Raw genomic sequence first — 19,749 nt, 5'->3', positions numbered from 1 at the left:
AGGCATCTAACTACCTCTGTGAAGTGAATTTATAGCATGTAAAATCTCTTTCTTTTTTTTTTCTTTATAAAAAACAATTTTCTATTTTCGTGGTCATTACAATTATTGATAGTAATCTTTTACAAAATTCTTTATCTCACCAAAGAACATCAAGTGCATAAGCTCTCAATTATCAGCTGTTCAAGGTCAAGACTGAAATCTTTAAATATCTGAGCCTCTTTTGTTTCAGTTTGATATGTGAAAAGAACATAGAATTCAGGTCACATTGGAAACCTAAACCACAGAACACAAGTTAAGAAATCGACAGGAATCATTTTTTCTTATCTCCATTTTGCTGTAAAAATATTAACTGTTTAGTTCTATTACCAAGCCATAATTGCTTTATCCTCTGTCCTAATGTTCATAATAGCATGAGTAAAATTGAAGATTCTAGAATCTCATCCACCATTTTTTCACCTCCAATTTTTCTCAATCAAACACATGACAAAGATTTCATTATAGTATAATGAAAAATTAATAGTAAAGATCTTGAACTAATTGAAGGAAAGCAACTTCAAATTGATGAAAACACTTATAAATAGGACTTCTTAATATATAATTCTCAATAATATATAGGATATCAGATTTCAAATGTGAAATGCTAATAGTGAGCATATATAAACTTTTTAGTAAAGAAAAATAATGAGTATTGCTTCATTAAGTTTAGACAAATCCATTCTATATAAATAGATCAGACCCAAATCCTGTCTGAATTATCACAAATTCCAAATAGAGGGATTTTGTATTTGTACTATTTAATTGTCTTGAATTTTGTAGTCAAGTTAACCAATAGGTTCATTACCTTTCATGCTTGTCTTAGTTTATTTAAGGGTTTTTTTTTATTTCAGGAGGAGTTAAATATCCTACATGCAGAAAATGTAATTTTGTTCTTAAAGTAATTCCTGTTATTCCCCTTAGGTACAAATTGAACATAAAGAAAATGTTAACGTTAAAAGGCTAGAAAATATTTCCAAGAGGAATATTTGAAAAGGTCACTTCAGTTTACGAGAACACATTTTGCCAAAGTTGGAACCGCTAAAAATTTACAGATTCTAAACTGTAATTACCTGCTAATAGTCAAGCTTTACTTATTCTAGAAAAAGTGTAGTGTTTGGTTTGGAGGCTAAACAATTAAAATTAAAATTAAAAATGTCCTATTATAATCACATTTTTGAGAGAACAATAAAGTACAACATTCTGAAAAGACTGTATATTTTGTGTGGTCTGTTAAAATATGTCCTAAGTCAATAGTTAGTGTTTCTGTTGGCTATATAACTCACGTAACCACAAAACTTATACGGGGCACAGAGTTAGAAAACAAAATATTTCAGAGGGAGAAACTCCACATTTATAACCCTGCTCTGTCATTTGCCAGTTGTATTACCTAGAACAAATTACTTAATCTCTCTGAGCCTCAGTTTCCTCATTTGCAAATGGAAAAAATATATAATATTTTCTAGCATTTTATGAAGACTAAATGAAATGATACCCCTAATGTGCTTAGCACAGTAACTGATATTCAGAAAGCGTTCAATATATAATTAACCTTTAGAGACATCTACATGTGCCTTGCATGAACATTACAGAAGGAATTTAAAGACATACACAATAAATTGTTACTAAATTCTGAGGAAGTGAAAATGGGTTCTAAGCAAACCCATGTAAAAGAACATCATGCGGTCACATTTTTATAGAACATTTTCAAATAATAATAACAGGTGATGCCCTTATGTCAAGTAAAAAAAGCAGGACATAAAACTCTAGATATCTGAAAAATGTATACATAGAGAGAGTAGTGGAAGGAAATCCCTCAAAAGAGAAGTAGCAGTGGACTGTGGGTAGGAACATTATAGATGCTGTTACACATGGTATTTCTGTCATCATGGTCAGTCTCCTTTGAATATATCCCAACTCATTCATGTCCTTTTAAAAGGTTGATCCTTGGAGCCCTTAATGAGCATACTATTTCATTTGCGTTCTAATGTAATAGAAACATCGTGCACTGTCATCCGAATGCTATTTATACAACCAAAGATGCACTTATTTCTTGAGCATTTCTTGAGCACCTAATCTGTCTCAAGCACTGAATACCCAAAGATAAAGCACAGATTCTGCTTTAAAAAGCTTATAGTCTAGAAAGGCTACAGAAGGAGTAAACAAGGGGGAAAAATGTGACAGACACAACGACAGAGGTTGTACAAGGGGCTGCACAGGCACAAATAAGAGCAGTTAAACTTTTTCTTGTAGTTGGGGGGACTTCGAAGAAGAGGATACTAATATTTATAATGTCTGATCTTCTCTCTGTTTTATTTTCTAATTCTCTCCAGGTAGGTATTTTCCTTTGTTCTTATCACCTCAGCATTCTTTGAGAATAAATGTTAAAAGGTATATCCAAAACCGCTTAGTCAAGTAATCTAAGACAATCATCCCCCCTGCTGACCAGCCCCATATGACTAAAACTATGTTGCAAGTTTATTGAAATCGAAAAAAATGGAAAAATTATAAATTCACTTGGTTTTTGAAGTGGGAAAGTAAAACATGAGTAGGCTTTAATGTGTATTTTTAAATGTGTTCCATGATTTCCTAAACTGTAATTGTAATGAATCATCAGAAATTATTGTGTCTGTACTATTCAGAGAATCCTGGGAATAGTACAGTCATCACTGGGCCCTCAGGAAAACAGGTAGAATATTTTACGATGCTTCTCCTGTGAGTAGAGGAACAGAAGTAACTCGTTCAGCATTATCTGGTGTAACTCTTCTAGGATTGATCAACACCACCTGGAGAGTGGACAAAGCCAGTTCCTCCAAAGTTCTCGGCAATTTTTTTAAACCATGACAAAAATGCACTAGCCATTTTGCTTGCTTGTGAAAATATTGACACGAAGACAATTTGTCTGATGAAGCATTATTATCCATTAGGTGTTATATATACCCAGTGGTACTCAACTGGGCCACAGAGGACATTTGGCAGTGTTTGGAGAGAGTTTTGATTGTTATAACTGAAGGAGGGGAGGATTGCTACAGGATCTGGTAGGCAGAAGCCAGGATGCTGCTAAATCTCCCTCTAATGCAAAGGATAGTCTCACACAACAAAGAGTTTTCCTGCCCCAAATGTCAACAGTACCAAGGTTGAAAAACCCTGTGCTAACTGATAGAATGTGTCCAGTTTTCACCCTATGCATCTTTTGGGGCCCAACCAAAGCTACCACCCCTTTCATGAAGATTGTCAAACCATTCCAACCCACAGTGATGTCTTCACAGGTTAGAGTTTCCATATATATTCTAGGCTTGATTTGATGGCAGCTCATCTCAGAGACGTTTTGTGAAATCGAATATTCAGATCCACCGCTGTCATTTCTTTCTGTTTTGTAATTTGTCTGTGTTCCGTGACAAGCCTACTAGATAGCGCATTACTTATGCTACTTTCACTTTCTAAATTGGTTTCATAGATACAAGATAAGTTTCAAAGTGGGAAAGAGTAACTAATTTTCTATTGTTATTCTAGCTAAAATGTTTGGGTAATATTTATAGTAGTTTATACTGCCAATGTCTATTGTTTGGCTGTTCCATAAAGATTAAAAAACAAACAAAAAGGTTGTTTTTTTTCCCACTTGGCCACTGATCAATCATGTAATTCTTTTTCTGTTAAATGTTTAAAGATTTGGCTTGTTATTTCCAATACCGAGAATTCATTCCCTCCAGCTCCCATAGGCAGAAGTGATGGGAATGGGAGGTATGAAAAAAAAAAGAAAATTATGATATTTAAATAGAATTCATTAGCAATACTCTTATGAAACAAGTAATTTTATTGTAAAAGAAAGCTCTTTTAATAATTCACTGCCGGGCCACGGTGGCTCAGCAGGTAAGAGTGCTTGCCTGCCATGCCCAAGGACCCGGGTTCAATTCCCGGTGCCTACCCATGTAAAAAAAAATAATAATAATAATAATAATAATTCACTGCCATAATGGTCAATTTTTCTCTGAGTCTTGAGGGTTCACCAATATGTTTAACATATATAAACATAGAATATATAAATGCATATTGAAGAGTTTGCCAAGACCATGAATTGTTATGCAAAGTCATATTAAGGCTCTAATCTCTATTCCCAAATGACTTAACTATTAAAAAAAAAAAAACTGCTACATAACCAGGTTACTTGGTCATACATTTCCAAGAAAAGAAGGGCCATTATGGAAAGATCTGAATTCTGCCTAACACTTAAGGGGATGATGATGATGTGGTAGAGACATCACCGGTAAAGGCCAGCTGGGAGAGTTCAGTTGTTATACTGAACTGAAACTTGCCTTCCCCTTATTTCCACACGAGTTCTACATCTGAAGCCACATTAACCACATCAATCTGATTTCCACAGAAAATCCCTTCAGATAATTGAAGACAGGTTAATACTTCTCCCTAAGTCTTCCCTTTGAATTCATTTTGAGATGCACAAAATAGCTAACCTAATCAAAGACAGAAAAATTTCAGGACAATGCTGACCTGAGTATTGTCAGTGTGAACAGTCTGTCTTTTAAGATTAAATACAATTTGACTTGCACTCCAGTTCTCATATGTTGGAGCATGCCTCCAGCTGTCTTCCGGCATTCCTGTACTTGGAAGGAAGTTGGGGACTCACTTTTCTCTTGGTTATAGCTGGTTCAGAGATGCTGTCTTTAGGGAATCCTCAGTCTTATTTGATTCTCACCTCCTCTGGATGTTCTTTTCCTAATCTCTTTCAACCCTAACTAAAAAAACATGAAACATGCCTTAGATTTTTCCAAAACCAATGATGCAAGGCATTTGTGTTTGTATTGAACTTTACTGCAGTTTGGGGGCAATGGAAGATGCGTACATCGCAGCAATGCAAATGACTTAAAATGATAGAGTAGACAACCTTGTTCGTAAGAGTCCTTCACCTACCCTGTTTGGCCTTTTTTGTCCTTCTAGACACTCTCTATAGATTTCATTCATTCTCTTAGCTCTTATCAGCTCCATCTCAGCCTGGAACTCCAACGTATCTCATAATCTCCTTCTCTGAGACAGGGTCCAGTTTCAGGGCATGTGTATTATCAGTGGTATCACTCTTACATCGGTTAATCTGGCTCGAAGCCTCTTTAACTATCTAAATTTTCCCTTCTTTGCTATCAAGTCCTGTCTACTCTGAGCTAATATAAGAGCTTGTATGTGTCCCTTCTCCTTCATTTCCAGACCAGGTCCATCTCACCACATATGAGGTTTTTGCCTTCAGTCTCTGTCTGATCTAAGCCCTCATTCACACCCCTCCAGATTCGTTTCTAATGACAGAGCATTCACAATCCCCTCTGTTCCAAACCTATAAGAACCTACTGGGTCAAATACCACCACTTTTTAGCAGAGTCTCAAAGATTTGGACCAAATAGTCCTCAAAGCACTATAATGACAGTTTTCTTGTTAGTCCTCCTCCAAGGAAGCGTATATTGCTGCTGCCACATCTTTGTTCATTATTTCTCCCACCTCTCAAATTTTTTCCTGCTTCCTCCTTCTCCTCTCTAAACCCAAACAACCTTTAAGGCTGCATTCAAATTCTACTTCCAATCCTACTTCTAATCATTCTAACCTCTCCTAATCGTTTAAGCTCCTACCCTATTCACTTTGACTTGGGAAGTTAAGCCTTCCTGGGTTCGGGTTTTTCCATCTCCAGAAAGAAAGTTCAAGTCCTTTGAAAGTAGAGACATTAGCCTGGGGCGGAGGTGAGGGGGGCAGTTCCTGTGTATATTAGTTTATTGGTAAATGCTTACTAAGCATGGATTTGAAATTCAACAAGATTAAGGTTTTCCCATCTAAATTGCCTTTTTATTTTTTTAAAGATATTCATAGGGTCTTTCATAGATGACAATTAAGTGCCTAAGTAGAAAAGAGTCACTAACTACGTGGTTTTCCCAACTAACTAACAAATGTTAGATTGTTTCTCAATCTAACATTTGAGAAGAGGAAAATTTTCCTACAATGTTAGTACATGTGATATCTCTCCCCAACTTCACGCTGAATTTTAACTTTCTTTTATCACTTTTTCCTCTTCTTTTAAATAGGTTCTTGAAGCACATTTTTTTTCCAGGATGTTTGTGATCAAACACTATAAAATGAAGTTTAAGCATCTCATTCAAATTCTTTCTTCTGTTGTGCTCTGATATTTAATTTTCAAGTTTCAAATGGAGGAAGGTCTTCTCAAAAAAATCTGTACTTGAAAAATTGAACATTTACCTTATGAATAGAATGCAAACTAAAATGTATAGAACCCTCATGTGTAGCATGTATTCAAAGCAGTCTCCCTGTATTTTCATATTTAATCCTTAAAAATTTATGAGTGCATATGATGATTACTCCATTTTATAGTTTTAGTTGAAGAACCTTAGGCATAAAAATGTTAGATAAGGTTGGGGTTAAAGTAATTCAGAGCAGAGGGGTAAGGAAGACAGTGTCTATATTTTAGAACTACGCATACTCTTTGAGACCAATGGAAGAAAGTTTTATTTGATCTGAAATTGAAATTTTCTTTAGTGTATAATCTCATTCAACCTATCTGTATAGCTCATTTGAACAACTGAAACACAGGAAGCACAGAATAAGAAAGAGGTCTTTTAATCCTGTATAGATTACTGTAATGCCTGGAAACATCCTACAGTATATTAACCAGATAATCAAAAAGTATTGGCAAAGTCCCCTGAGGGAGGGGAGAAAGAAGATGGAACTATTAAACCTTACCATCAGGGAATCCCCTGATACTGTGTCAAACTTTAGGGATATCCAAATCAATAGGCCATGCCCTCGATCATGAGGCTCATTCTTGTGAAGCTTATGTAGGTACTGGAGAAGCTTACACTACCTATAGGCATGCCTAAGAGTTACTTCTGGAGGACCTCTGTTGTTGCTCAGATGTAGCCTCAGTCTCTCTAAGCCCAACTCTTCAAGTGAAATCATTGCCCTCCCCCTACGTGGGACATGACATCCAGGGGTGAAAGTCTCCCTGGCGATGTGGGAGAAGACTCTCAGGGGTGAATCCAGCCCTGGCACCATGGGATCAACAATTACATGCTGACCAAAAGGAGGAAAAGAAGTGTAATTAATAAAGTACCAGTGGCAGAGAAAGTTCAAATAGAGTCGAGAGGCTACTCTGGGGCTTGCTCTTACTCAAGCTTCAGTTAGACTTTCCTACCTATCATAACATTTCAACCCCCAACCGGACAATTCCAGTCAAAACACCTAGGGTAATATGGAAGATTCCACAAGGTACCAGGCATGAGAGTAACTTTCCAGAAACCTACAACCTCCAGATGGGTCCCTGGTCCAGATAAGTCCTGAAACCTGGCCCAGCCTCTCCAGAACATCAGATAGTTCCATCTCCCTATCCCAAATTAGTGACAGACCCTTCCAATAGCAAAAATTTAGAATTGCCATAGCCCAAACAACCCCAATGAGAGGTATTGGGGTGCATAATGGTGGAATTATACATAAAAAATAGGACTTAGCAAATGAATATGAACACTGAATCATTAAATTGATATCTCTTTTAGTCTCCAGTATTTTAGAACAGCTAGAAGTTAAAACCTTAAATTGTGAAATTGTAACCCATATCAAAGTCTGAAATATGTTCTACAACTAATTATGGTGCTGTGCTTTGAAATTTATAGCTCTTTTGTATATATGTTATTGTTCACAAAAAAAGAAGGAAAAAAAGTCATTGCAATGATAAAAAAAGTATTTAAGCCCTCTAGCCTCCTATATTCCGGAGCAGCTAGAAGGAAAGATATGAGAGGATCATATGGTAGCCCATGACAAACTCTGGGATCTGTCCTGTAACTACTTGTTGAAGAGTGCTTTGAAAACTAATGCGTTTTTATTTCTTTGCTTTGTATATATGTTATACTACACAATAAAAAAAGTTAAAAACAAAAAAAGTTAGGTAACTTGCCTCAAATCATGGTGGAGTAAAGTGCAAGTAGTCTGACACCAATGCTCAAATCTTAACTACTATGTATGGTTCCACACACAGACAAGAAAGAGATTTTCAAATCTCTTTGTGAGAGGTGTATTTTTTTGATTTTAAAAATAGGTAAGAGAATTTTAAATTCATAATTATAAATCTTTTTCTAATGCAAATCACATGTCATTTCGATAAGGTTATTCAATCATAGAAAAATATTTATAACTCATCTTCTGTTTCTAATATTACTATCTTCTATTTCAAAAAGTCGGACAATGTGTTATGAGAAAAGGACTTAGATTCTCGGGCTATGTGCTTTCCTTTGAAATCAGTTCTTTTGATACAAGGACAGACCAGACAGTTGGCTATCCTGTATGTGATTATGCTGCCCTCATGTGACACATTTTATAAACTGCAAGTTGAGTGGAATCCTAGTAGATACCACCAAGCCTAGTTCAGAGAACCTGAAAGAAGTTCCCCCAGACTGTCCACTGACCACCTTCAAAGCCACTTTTACCTGTGGCTACAAATGTTAATGCAGTTTTTGCTGTGCATTGCTTACTCCACGGGAAAGGATACAAAGTTGAAGACTATTCAATTAGTGCAGGTACTTACATTTCACGTGTGTTTATGATTCCATAGTAGGAAATATTAGAAATGCCCTATTCCCTGTGAGCACAGGATGTTAATGGAGAAAATCGGTATATTAGAACTGAAAATTATATTTAAAAACAACTGGAAAAGTCTTGAACTTTCTCTACCGGTGTACATAATTTACCTCTTTGATCATACCTGGTTGATCCTGGAAACACAGGACTTAAAACATTAAACTTAAAAATCCTCTATTCACAATTATGAATATGGAAACATCCTGCATTGATTAGATAAAACAGCAGTGACTGCCTCATCCAGCAAAAATCAAGACAGCTCTTCAGGCTGGTGCTCTTTCTCTGCACAATAAACGGTCTGTGGGCTTGCGAAGGAAACAGGGTAGCTAAAATTCCCATTGGCCATAAACCCACATGATAGCCTCATTGACTGTGGAGCTGCAAACTAGAAACAGCATCACACCTCCACTGTGGATGAAGTAGGTCATTGCACAGCAAATGCCATCTATGGTCACTAAAAGATCTTTCATGCCTCTAAATTCTCTCTTTATCTGGCCTGCCCAAGGATTCCTGCTATTAATATATTTTTTCTTAGTTACATCGTGATATCTTTGGTCGGTTCTTATCAAAATGCAACATCCTCTGCGAAGGTAAGACATCCTAAATCATTAATTATTTAGCCTAATTTATCATGATACTTCCTGTCAAAAGGAAAGCACTAAGTAAAATCTTAAAGGAGAAGATCAAACTTAAGGCAGAAGAGGGCAGGGGGTAGTTCACAGTGCACCGTACTTTGGAGGAGAATGGCCAGTGGGGGCAGAGAAGTGACCGTGAAGAAAGATCAGTTAATCAGGAGATCAGCTAATAGAAAAAGAAAGTAAGAGGAAGCTGAAGACCAACTTGAACTACTTGACAATTTTGTGTAGGACTGGACTTGTTGACTAAAACTAAAATTTGGAAATTATCCAATAAGGAGGGAAATTTGGTATGAGAGTTTACAGATTAAATAGAGAAAAACAAAGGACAAAAGGACATTTGTTTTCAAAGGACACTAAAATTTTTCTTTTTAACACACAATAAATCCTCACTTTTTTATAATAAAATATCCCACAGATAGAAATATCAAGTCATATCTAATCACTAAAGCCTGTGCCAGATACTGAACAGATTGTTCCATTTCTCACTGGCTGGGTCAGAAAAGGGTAATTTTCTCTAAGGTCTTACTCATCTTATATCTTTAGATGTTTAGAATGAACTAAATGAATGTGAAAATGAAACATAACCAAAATGATGTACTACCAGATAAAGAAAAGGGCTTCTCACAACTCTTTGAAAATCTAGTTCTAGGGCCCCCAAACTGCAAAAATGAGCACTAAAAAGTTAACCAAACAAATGACCTGTAATAAGTTATTGTTTTCTGTGCATGTGAGAAAGAAACTATTGGCTGATTTTTTTTCTGGAGCTCTCCTTTTCCAGGTTACACACATTTTTGCAGCGCAATAGCACTTCTTCCCAATAAGATATCTTGCACTCCTCTCCTGGTGAACCACTTATTTTCTCTTAGTGATTATGATTGCTCTTTAGCGTACAAAACAAATACTCTGAGATCCCATTTTATATCACTCCTGCTTAAATTCTTCTCTTTTGTGACCAAGAATAGCTCCAAGGAATGGTAGGAATGTGAGCTTAGCCTGGAAAACAGCTTCACATTCCTTGAATGGCCCTACCATCTGAACTGCTGGCGGCTCCAGCTGCTTCTTCCAATAAAGGACAATGTGGTGTGTCCCAAGCAGAGCTCTCTCTGCCCTTCTCCCTACCTAAAAGAGAACATACTTAGGGAAAGGGTCACTTTTTAGTTTCTAAGCCCTGAAGACGATATTCAAAGTCTTTTTCTTTAAAAAAGATATGCTGGTACACTGGCCAATCAGACGAGAGTCTCTGTTAGCCACAGGTATTTTTCCACGGCCTTGTTTCCTCCACCTCTTGAGCCATTCCATCTCAGATCCATTTCTCAATCTTCTTAGCTTTCAGTTTTCAGAAAATTTAAATGCCGTGACTCAAAATAGCTTCTATGTTTCGAATTTAGTTTAAATATGTATTTTACAATGAAGCTTAAATGTATATTTTACAATTATGGCCAAAGAACTATCAGTAATTTGTTCATTTAAGCTTTATGTGCCACAAAGCGTGTCACTACATAAAACTCCCATTAAAAAAGGACACAAGAATCTATAGCCACGATTTAGTCAACATGGAGAGTTAAAGTACAGACTCCTTCTAAGGTTTTGATCACGCTTAAATACATATTTATCCTATTGAAAGGTATGTTAATAATTTTTAAGGTGAAAAAGAAGAATATTTGTAGTCTCAAGGCTATCCATTTGAGACTAGAAAAGGAGGTATATTGACTATTGGATATAGAAATATTACCACAAAAAGTAGAAATTTATGCATAAATGGGAAAAAAACATCTGGAATAAGAAGATTAATGTACAAGCTCTGCTTCTAACTCTTAGTGACCCTAGGAGCTTGAGCAAATTACTCAACCTTTCTGTCTGTTTTTTTCATCTATTTAGTAGAAATAACTGTCACTCCCATTGGCTTATTATGAAAATCAAAATAAAATCATGTCAAAAAAAAGGAAAAGAAATCAAGTTGATGAAATTATTTTGTAAATTATTAAATGTGAGACTCAGATGTTATCTAATTAAGCATTAGAATATAATAATAATAAGCTAGTATTAAAACAGGCTCCTAGTTCCTCCAAGAAAAGTTGTTTTCCTCATGAACTATTTTTAAAATATTAGAAATGTGCCAAAATGTAAAAGTTTTAGGGACTAGCTCTCAATTAAAAAGGTGGATAGGCTAGACAATCTGTCATCACCCAGACTACACCTTTGTATCTCACACTTGAAAATATATGTTATTTATAGATAAAGCCACCCTATTAATTCTCAAAAGAGGATTACAAGACTGCTAATCTAGCAAAAGCTCCATGCAGGTAGGGTTTATGTAAGCTGATTAAACAAGTTAAGTCAAAAGGCCTGTAGAAGTGAATTCCAGAGTCACTGACCCTATTCTTCTTTCTCTCAAAAAAAATAAGAGCCTGGTATTAGATTGATTCTTCCTAGAATACATGGGTTATACCTAAAATATGCACGTCCTATATGTCTAGGTTTTAGAAGTTGTACGAAGAATTCAAAAGACCAGCTAATGTTTTCAAGGATGTCGCAAAGTAAATTTTACTTCTTTGGTAATTATAACAATATTCTTCTGCATCCAATCTTAGACTGTTTTACTTGAAATTCCAGGTCCAAATGGCCAACTGTATTTAGGTTATCTCTACCTAAACTACCCAAAGTAAAAAACTCACTGCATCCAGAAAACACCACTGCCCCAAATTTCCCGTGAAGTAGGTATCGCCATGGTTTCAGCCACCTGGTTAAAGCTTTACCTCATCTTTGACTCCTTCCTCAGCATTTCCAATCACCACAGCCGGCATGTAATGCCTTTTGCTTCCACCTCTGAAATGTCTTTTGTATTCATTTGTGCCTCTGTCCCATTTCTGATATTACTGCCCATAACCGTCACATTTCAACTGAACTATCCCTACAATGTTTTTACCTGTTCTCACTGATTGTCTCACCTTTCCAAATGTACTTTGCACATTCCAAATACAAGAGTCTTCTAAGCTATAAGGCAGTAATATTAAACTCCTTACCAAGGCATTCATCAATATAGATCGGAACTGCCTTTCAGTCTTATTTCTCAATTGATGTCTCGCAGTCACACCACACACCTTAAAATTTACCATTCCCTGAGTACTGAAATTCCACAGTGAAAGACTTTCAGTCATGCTGTTCCCTCCATCTCGAAAGCTCTTTTCTCCCTTCTCCAAGTAGTAAAATGCCATTTATTTTTCCAAAACACAGTTCAGGTACATGGTTAAGAATTTATTACTACTTCTTATACACCACTTTTTATACTGTCTTTAAAAGACAACTTCTTTTACACATGCCTGTGATTTTATCGGTAAAGCAAGTCATTTTCAGTTTGGGATCCCCGTAATCCCTACCAGTGAGTGTGTTTTACCCTTCATAACTCATTGCATTTTGACTAAAACTAGTGACTGTCATTAAATGAGTGCTTACAATGTGCTAGCCTCTCTCTCTAACATTTATTACTATTTTAATTGTCATTTAATCCTCAAAAGAAATCGATGAAGAACTAAATTTAGCCTCTTTTACAAAAGAGCAAACAAATGCTCAAAGAGGCTTGCCCAAGGTCAACACTAGTCTAGAATCAGGATTGGAAACAAGGTCTTTGAGAATTCACAGCATGTGCCCTCAACCAACTATAGAGCAATCACTGGACGGTTCTGGATAGTTAGCCACAAAAAACTCACTATAGCATTAAAAAAAAAAAAAAATTACGATATGAATGCTAACTAAAAGCATAGAGAAGTTTTGCTCTCGATCTTTGGCAAGTAGAAGGTAAAATGGTTAGAATCTGTAAATTTAAAATCCTTGTTTAAAGAATAAGATTTCCTATCTTCCAAAATTATTTGCAAGATTAACTGAAGTGAAGTTTGCAAATGCCTAGCGCAGCCTCCAGAATACAGTAAGCCTGAAAACATGCCTATATCATTTTTTTCTATTGTGAATAGTATAGAACAATAAATCCAGTTTATTCCCTAAAGTATAAAATACTTAGGCAAGGAGACATGCTTTAAAATCATAGTGACCTGAGTGTCAGGAAAATAAAAGGGAGTGCTGTTTTAAATTTAAACATAAAGGTCATAAGTTTATGAAACACTTCCCAGTATATCTGCTGTAGGTAGAAAATATAAATGGATGAACAGTCGTTTGGAAAAAGTTATGTATGGTGACCTCATAGATGACATCATGAAAAGATTTACTTGGCCTCTGAGTCTTCTGGCAGGAAGCAGATCATCCTCCACGGCTCCTCTCCCCTGGTGCCGAGACACAGCGTGGCATTCTGTGGATAGTGGACCACAAATGACCCAGCAGCAGTAATTGTAAAACTACGAGGCCCTGGGCACGTATGCAGCAAGCACTGGGCAAGGCAGAGCATGTGTATCGACACTTTTACTTCTCACAAAACGCATTATGATTATTCTACAAATGAAGAAACCGGGGCAAGGAGAATTTAGGTATTTTGTTCCAAATTTCCCTACTTCGAGAGTCATGGACAGGATTCAGGTATGTGTCTGTCTGACTCTGGGGGCTGACCTCTTAAATGCTCTGCCTGCTTTCACCCAGTCTGTAATTTGCTGTTGCTTTTCGGATTTTTGTTTTATGAAGAGAAGTTTTTCAATTGTGATTCCTGACACTATAAATACTAGCTTCTTTGAAAAAATCATTTCAAGCAAAATACTCATTGTCTAGCAATCCAACTTCTTTTAATTTAACAAAAAGGGCAGACCAGACATAAACAAATTACAATTTATGTAGTCTGAATTTCAATACCATAAAACCAGTAGGCACAGTGTGCATTTGTCTATCTACATGGTCATTTCCGAGAATGGGGTCTAAAACCAGCAATGACATCATTGCGGGGCAGACAAACTTCATACCATATGACTAGGCAGTGATGTGTTCAGGATGTATTTCTATCTTGTTTTCTTTAAATGTCATATGGGTAACACATCAAGTAAGGTATTTTTACTTCAGCTTTTCCTGACTTGGCCACATTGCCCAATATTTACAAGTATGTATATTTGCATTTCTCTTTTCTTGGCTATTCTCTTTTGCTAGGGAATAAAGCAAACACAGCTTTCTTTGTAGTCTGGACCCTCACTTTAAAATGGCCTGGCAATTAATGATTTACTTCAAAATTACATTGCTGTAGGAGAATTTAAGTTTTAAATATTTGTGTTGGGTGTTCTTGTGGAAATAAAAATGTATACAATGAAGAGAAGCACCCAGAATTAATCATAGCCAGCTCTGCACTCCTTTTCTCCAGCACATAAAACAGAAACAGAAACACAGAATTCAAAGGGTTTAATTTAATATGATGGTGGTTTGGGGTCCCCAGCATCCAATGATAGTAATTGTAGACTCCTCTTACTAAATTCAGTATTTTGAGGTTGAGACAATGCTTTCATTTACCCTGACTTGCAATTATTCATGAAGTTTGAAGTTATTTTCATTGGACAATTCAAATGCTGTTTCTCAGTAATTATCCTGAAAGTCCATAGACACCCATGGAAAAAAAAAGTATTTTTCTCCTTAAATGCTTTGAAGTATTCTATGTTTGTGTTTGTGAAAAAATCAGCTTTGTATTTCTAATTCTTTGGCTGAGGCTTTGTCTGGAGCTACTCTAGAATAAGCAGAGTTCCTGGGCCAGTCACTCTGCACGTTGTTTTCCTCTATGCTTAAAATATGTTATTTGGATGAAACTTTGACATTAAGTCAGCATTAAAATTGGAAAATTGTAAAATGGCAACACATTCCAGAAGGGGCATATGTGGGGAAAAAAAGGGGGGAGAGGGGGATTTCCATTTTTCTGTTCTGTGGAAAAATAGGAAATTTTGTATTCTGATTATGTTTAGGAGTCCCCAAATTTGGTATTTTTTGCAAGCTGCAGAAATCCTTCCTCCTCCCCACTAATTGTCTATCAAAATCTATGAATTTCAACTTCTTTTGTTGTAGTTATTAAAATCAAGCTTTCAGGTTAATTTAAACCTGAAATTAACTTTGGCCAGTCAATAAGCACGAAATCTCCCTTGCGCCAACTGCTCTAATAAAGTTATTCTTGTGCAATCCTCTATTATGTTTATTCTGTTGTGGAATGAAATCCAGTGTGACCAATTTATAAAAACTACACAAGACACATTTAATAATTGGAAGACGAGGTAATCCTTTCCCAAACACACTGTGCCTGTGTGACTCTATTTTAAGAACAGGAGAGTTATTACCAGATTTGTTCAAGTCAATTACCAACCTTTCAAAGCCAGCATTTCCAAAGGTGAAAAATGAAGTGGTACACTCAGGAAAATGAAAAATAATACCCATGTTATGACATCAATCATAAAACACAATAAAGCTACTGTATTTTTCAAGCAAAAATATATAAATGAAATGAAATACTAAAAATTTTCAAGAAAAGAGTACCTCCAAAGCATGGGCCATTTATGTCTTTAAAACTGCTGTTCATATAGAGGCCATGGATAATAACAGATCCTTACATGGCAAAACAGCTTCAAATTAGAGTAAACATGAGAGACACATTTTGGGAAAAGAAAAAGACCACCTAGACTTGTAAAGAGAAAGCAACCACCCTGAGTAACACACTGCATGAATATGAGAAAGAAAATAATAAGACCTTATGCTCACTGAGTACTTACCAAGTGTAAATTCTTTTTGTCAATTACATCAATTTATTAGACTGATACAGCTATTTTCATTTTGGAGACTCAAATGATGAAGCCAAGAAGCCTAACTCCAGAGTCTATGCTGCTAAATACTAGGCTATGCTCAGTGAACTCTTAAAAGCCAATGAGGTGGTGCATGGCTTATCCTTAACCCCACAAAGGATAGGTCGAGTCTACTCAAAATTTAGGCCTAAGAGTCATCCCCAAGAGAGCCTCTTTTGTTGCTCAGATGTGGTCTCTCTCTCCAGCCAACACGACGAGCAGTCTCACCACCCTCCCCCTCTCTGTGTGGGACATGACTCCCAGGGTTGTGGACCTTCCTGGCAATGTGGGACAGAGATCTTGGAATGAGCTGAGACTCAGCATCAAGGGACTGAGAAAAACCCTAGAATGAGATGAGAATTAACATCAAGGGATTGAGAGAACCTTCTCGACCAAAGGGGGAAGAGTGAAATGAAACTAAGTGTCAATGGTTGAGAGATTCCAAACAGAGTTGAGAGGTTATCCTGCAGGTTATTCTTATGCATTAAGTAGATATCACCTTGTTGTTCAAGATGTAGTGGAGAGGCTGGAGGGAACTGCCTGAAAATGTAGTGCTGTGTTCCAGTAGCCATGTTTCTTGATGATGATTGAACAATGATATAGCTTTCACAATGAGACTCTGTGAATGTGAAAACCTTGTGTCTGATGCTCCTTTTATCTCTATATAAACAGAACATATGGAATAAAAATAAATAATAAGGGGAACAAATGTTAAAATAAATTTAGTTTGAAATGCTAGTGGTAAATGAAAGCGAGGGGTAAAGGATATGATATGTATAATTTTTTCTCTGTTATCGTTTTATTTCTTTTTCTGTTGTCTTTTTATTTCTTTTTCTAAATCAATGCAAATGTTCTAAGAAATGATGAATATGCAACTATGTGATGATATTAAGAATTACTGATTGTATATGTAGAATGGAATGATATCTTAATGTTTTGTTTGTTGTTAATTTTTTTTAATTAATAAAAAAAAAACCAATGAGGGGGTGCATGGGTAGTTCAGTCAAAGAATGCTCCCTTCCATGAGAGAGACCCAGGTTTGATTCCCAGACCATGCACCCCCCCAAAAAAGGTAATTGTTTTCCTCCCTCTAACTCTTTCCTTGTATCCTGACTATCTTTTTTTGAGGTATCAGTTCAAATGGCTATCATTATTTAGGCTTACAAAAGATAAAATAGCATCTCTAATCCAAATTTATTGTAACTTTTCCAAATAAAGATGATTTTATTTGAAACTCTTTAAACCAGATAATTTTAAACTTCTATTATCTCTTGAGGTTGAAATCTCATAAAATTTCTAACTCCTGCATAAAGAAAGTGCCTTATATGAATTCACTTACACTTCCTTCTTTCAAACTTCAGAGAATGTTTCTCAAGTTGAATAAGTTCATATTTGTAAGACTCACACCTTTCGTGGTTTTGTAACTAAGGCAATTCTTTCCCAATTCATAGAATTCTATTTAAAGTCTTTTTATGGTAGTGCCCCTAATCACTTTCATCTTAGTTATTACTCCTCTGGAATGTTTCTAGCTTGATTATTTCTTTTTGAATGGATTCCAGATCTTCCAGTATGGGTATTCCACAGTTTCCTACAAGACCAAAATATTTCACTTCCAATGCCATTCCCAATACTGTTCAATAATTTATTAGTTTGGGGGTTATAAGCAAGTTATTGGCCAATGATATAAGAAATAAGCATCAATTTCAAGTTCATGCTATCATTAAATATAACAGAAATTACCTTCTTTATTTGACTTACCGAATGCACAAGAAAAATCCGCTATCTTAAAGACACTAGAGCTGGGCATTGAGAAGCTAAAAATCTAGTAGGAAAAAGAACAGCGCATAGGACAAAGAGGCAGATTCACTTCCAAATAAATGCTTTATTTATTCATTGACTTTAAATATCATAAAATATCAAATGTATTTATTTTCCTATGTTTTATCATTTTTTGCTAAAGTTGAGAATTAACTTATTTCCCTATCCAACTTTTTCTTGGTCAAATGCCAAGTACCAGTAACTGTTTCAAGTCAACAATTGTATAATTTAGCTGAAGAAAGAAGAGAAGGAAAAAAAGAGGGAGAGGGAGAAGTAAAGAACAGTAACAATATAAACACGACCAAGAGGAACAAGAAAAACAAGTACAAAAGCAAGAGGTTGTGGCAGAGGAGGAAGAGTAAGGGAAGGAGAAAGAAAGGGAGGAGAGAGAGGTATCATCAAGGATCAAAAACACTGAGCAACTTAATCCAAGAGCTATTAATGGCTTTACTATTATTAGTTGAATGAATGAATTATTGCGGTAAAAGAACTGAATTATAGACTCACAATTATATTTAAGGCTTGCTCAGTGCCAGGGAGTTGAGCCACACAGTACATTTTTGCTTGATGAGTAATATTTTTACTAATACTTGAGATTCACCTTTTCCGGGTGGAGCCGTCCATGTAATACGGCATCTGCAACAGCATCGTTTGGCCCTTTGCCCACAAGTTTTATCAGCAGCAGTTTCAAGTTTCACTACACTGTAAGTTCTATTAAGCCAAAAAGTGATTCCAATTTATTATCAAGTAAATAGTTCAATAAAATGAATTCTTCAATGTTATTCTTATATTGGCAAATCTTTAGGTTAGAATAAGAGTAAACAAATAATAAAAGAAAAATGATCCAACCCGATGAAAGCAAATGGATTTCTTATTTATTCTTCAACTTTCTTCGACTTTTAACAATGTGCTGCTCCTGTAAGTAATATAATTTTACTAACAGGGTCTAAATTATAGGCTCAAAATGTAACATGAGAAATCAGATAAACCCCCCCAAAGGGAAATATGAATACATTCATTAAAAAGGTATGTATTTCTAGTCTCCAAAGGGCAGATGAGTAGGTGTCTGCACGAGCTAAATTATATTCTCCTACACAAATATTTAGTCTTAAACATCCTGGAGCAAAAAGAAAGGATAAAATTTTCAAAATAAGCACTGATATTATTTGAATTACCTCAGGACAAGAGAAAAGATACATAGAAATGAGAGAAGTAAATGCAGCAAAAATAATAGTTTCTAAGGATGATTGCTCACTGTGTGCCAGCTACTGTACTGAGTAATTTCTGTGCTTTAAATTCTCACACGGATGCTCTACAGTAGTATTAACATCGCTTTACAGATTAGGAAACTGAGTCTCAGGAAAGAACGGGAACCACAGCAGCAAGGCAAAGAGCTGGCTCTTGACTTTGACATTAATTACTCTCAATATGATGTTCTTAACCACAGCTTTATATTACCTCCTCTGTGAACGAAAAATAGAAAGCATTTACTCTTTCAATTCTTTGTGACTTTTTATTTTGAATGAAAGTTTTAAGAATATTATGAGAAAGAAAGAATGATTTAAGTAAATGTGATAAAATGTTAACAGTTGATAATTCTGGGAGAAAGCTATATAGGAGTTCCTGGGACTAACTATTTTTGCAACTTCCAGGCATGTTTTAAGTTATTTCAAATAAAAAGTAAAAAAAATAAAAAAGGAAAAAATACACATATGATAAAATTTTCCTTCTGGTTCATTAGAATCATTAGGAAGTAAGTGTGCAGTTGTGATGCCCCTTTATCCCTCAATGCTTCAGTGCTTATTTCCTTTTAAAAGAAAAGGATCATTTTCTTTTACAACCACAGTATAAAGGTAAAAATCAGAGAAGTATATTTGATACAATAC

This window comes from Tamandua tetradactyla, chromosome 4, assembly GCF_023851605.1.
Source record: "Tamandua tetradactyla isolate mTamTet1 chromosome 4, mTamTet1.pri, whole genome shotgun sequence".
Taxonomy (NCBI): domain Eukaryota; kingdom Metazoa; phylum Chordata; class Mammalia; order Pilosa; family Myrmecophagidae; genus Tamandua; species Tamandua tetradactyla.
Note: the sequence above shows the minus strand (reverse complement) of the source record.